This window comes from Neolamprologus brichardi, chromosome 15 (genome assembly GCF_056152115.1).
Source record: "Neolamprologus brichardi isolate AB-2024 chromosome 15, ASM5615211v1, whole genome shotgun sequence".
In the NCBI taxonomy this organism is placed as follows: domain Eukaryota; kingdom Metazoa; phylum Chordata; class Actinopteri; order Cichliformes; family Cichlidae; genus Neolamprologus; species Neolamprologus brichardi.
In genome coordinates, this window is record NC_142118.1 from 34716320 (window position 1) to 34720000 (window position 3681).

Here is a 3681-nt window from a genome sequence, read left to right on the forward strand (position 1 = left end):
AAAAATTATTCTTGCTTAAAGAAGTTCAGCATATATTTTAAAGTCTTCTTTTATACCTTTCTAGAGGTAGTGGATGTAAAAAAGGAAGACAAGCCCCAAAAAGATGTGAAAGATGGCAGCATTGTGATTAACTGAACTTTTAAAAATAATGTGTTCTTATAATTTATCACTATTTATTGTCAGTTTATATTAACTGGAAGTTTGACTTGGATAGTATTAGCCATCTGATTAGCCTAACTGGAAAAGATGGTAAAATTCAGGTTTGTTACAGTCATGACCTTGTCGGTGTTACTAAGAAAGGGAGGTTTGGTGAGAGAAGAAGAAAGAAGCTTTTCCCTCACAAGGAAGATATGCTCTCGCCAAGCAGACTGTCATCCCCAGTCACCATCAGGTCTTTGCTTGCCCCAGTGAACATTCAACGCTGTCGGTGAGTTTGAGCTAAATTGAAAGAAAAAAAACCATCGACCGTTGACTGTACCCTGTGGCTAGGCTTTGTCACTGAAAAGAAGGAAAGGACACATGCAGAAATCTTTGCAGACACATGGTCTTAGAAGGGGTGGGGCTCACGAGGAACGCATCGTCCATTCTCCAGAAACACAAAATACTTTCAGCTTGCAAACCACAGCAAAGGTCACAATCAACATTCATTGCTGTCGGTGGGTTTAACTGTGTGGGAGAGCTCACTGAACGATGAATGCAACTGTGTCCCAGATTTCATCCGACCGTCACAAGGAATAGTGTCACGTTATGCTGATGATGGTGTTTTTTAGTTCTCTGCTTGCCTCTGTCCCTTGCCTACCCTTAAGAGCAGTAAACATGGACGGTGTGAATTGACAGGCAGTTCAGATCGCATCACGATCACTTTGGGGGCTGTAGACTTGGGGGAGTGGGAGCCGGGGAGGAAGAAAAATGTTGCAAGAGGTAGCTTGTGAAAAAACTGACCTTTGAAGAAACGGTGCACATGCCTTGTGTGTGCATCGGGGGTTGTATCAATGATTTCGATATTGTAAATACTGCATAAGAATAGTAACTATTAAAGGTTAATATAAAATACTGGTAATTATGGTTATTGGACATATATTCTATCAGCCTTTTAAATGGTAATTTGTCAGTTTTAAAAAAAACATTTGTTTTTCTAATACAGTGAATATATAAACACATTATTATGCATTCCTGTATGTGTATTTTTTCTGTGTTATAAAATAAACGATTGAGAATTCAACCCTTGGTGATGTGATGAGTCTTTCACATAGATCTTTGTTAAAACCAAGTTAAAAACTATGCAAGACATTAATGCAACTGAACAAAGCTCCATAAAACTAATATATATATTATATACATATTTTAATGTAGTCAAGATGTCACGTTTCTTCTTAATAATTAAGGATTGTTATGTATTTTATAACTGAACTTGCAATATTTGTTAAATGTTATTTAAATTATGTAGCACAAGTGCCTCTATATAGTTATACAAATGTAATATTGGTGAATAAATTGAGTTACAGTATTAAAGTAGAGTGTGTGTGGGGGTGTGTATATAACTTTATACATACACAACACCAGGACTTGAAATCTGAACAATCGAAAAGATGCAAAAATAACTTCTACAAAATTGTTACACAATAAATACACAGTTTTTACCCTTTGATTTTTTGTAGTGTGGTTTCCACTTGCCATTTATGAATTACGCAATATATGCCTGCAAAGATTTTTCCATTTGAAACTAACATTAAATTTAAGGCTTCTCTTAAGTTGTGAAAATATTCTTGTATATGCAAAGCTACTGTTTAGACTCTTTCTAAAGTTTACAAAGTGCAAGGCGAGAGAGATGCTTTTTTCGCCTGGGGTTTGCTGAGCTACCTTACCAGGAAAGTACCTGCTTGTTTTTCAAATGAAAAACTGATGTGTGCCGATTCTGTATTATAAAACTTCTTGACCAGCAAAAATCAAGAACAGTACTAGTGGAATTGGAAAACCCCTGAAAGTGGTCTTTTAGTTTCACTTCAGTTTCACCACATGTACTGTAACAGTAATTTGAAGCTTTAAAAGCAGGCCTACTTTATATTCTTTAATTTTAGACATGCCTCTAATTTTGCGATTGCTTATATTATGTAAGTTAATGTCCATCATTTTAAGATGTTATCTAAAGAGTCTAAATTCAGAAATGTTTGCAGGGGAAAGAAGCAGTTACTTAATTTACCATTTATAAGAGATGTGCAGGCCTCGTTACTGGCTTCAGGACTGACAGCAGAGGCAAATAAGAGTACACTTAGTGTTCTTGTGCAGATCATGTGAGAAATATTGCCTAACCACTAACAAGAAGCTGTAGATGATACAGAATGAGTCATGATAACAGTAATTAAAGAACATTCTTTGAAAATTAGTTGTGAATATTTTACCAAGTAGAGAGATAACTCATTCTCACAAAGCAGTTTTATGCGCACTGTTAATGACTTTGTGTGTGGGTGTGTAGGAAAGATGCAACCGAAGGTCACGTTGATTTTTTTTTTTAAGGGGGGGGAGGGTACAAACAAAATGAAGGCGTATCAGACTTAAGCACAGTTCAACGATCTGCAAGACATGTGGGCTACACCAAAAACCACCTTCAGTGAACTACAGCAGCTAAAGAGAAGTTATTACATCAAGAGAATTGCCTTGTACACGTAATAACAAAATTAATTACTTCCTTTGTCCACTAGAGGGCCACCAAAGACTGGGAATAAAGAAAGGACAAACAAGTGAAGCAGTTTGCAGATATATTTTGTTCCTTTTGTTACATTTGAAATCACAGAAAGTCAAAATAGAGCATGTGATCACACATGTACACAAGTTGCAACAATGTATTTTTGTGCATGACAATTCAAAAAACAGTGAAAATAACAGACTACAGAGCAGGGGCGATTTTAGCCCATTTTTGGGGGTGCTCTAGCGCGGTTGCTGCCAGAGCGATGGTGGCTGAGACGCAGCAGAGCGGAGGTGGAAGTGCCTGGCTTAAAACAGGACATATTAGCTGCATTTAACCTTCAGTTACTCTTTATATAGTTAGGTAGGAGTCAGAACATGTTTCTTTTTAGCTGAAAAACATTACTCCAGGTAACCTGCAGTGTTGAAAACGTGTTTTCCCACGATGTTTGCTACCCTATAATCCGCCCTGCTCTGTAGTAAAATCAGCGACATTTGGCCGTCGTGTTGCTCCCATTGAAATTTATATAACCTATTTAAAATCTAAAACTCAATAGCCTGCTGTTGATACACTAACTAGCTAACTGACTGAATGCCCATTAACCTTATAACTCCTGTTGTGTGTGTGTGTGTGTGTGTGTGTGTGTGCGTTTGTGTACAGAGAGACAGCCAGGTTCATAATGGATATAAGGAAGTTTTTTCAAAAAAAGGAGCCACATTCAGGTAAAAATGTAAAATCAAATGATCCGTTAATCAAGAATAATGTTGGATCAGTGTTTCAATGTTTATATCTTTTATTAGATGTTCATGTGGTTTGGTTATTTGCCTTTTGGTTGAAAGTACATTGAGAGAGGACTCTTTGTTAGTGATCTAAATAGTTTTTTTTTTTCATATTTATGTAATTTTTCATCTAATTGAATACAATCTATTTATGTATGATTGTCAGTCCAAAGAGGGAGAGAGGAAAGAGGGGAACGTGAGGAGAAAGTACAAGGTGAG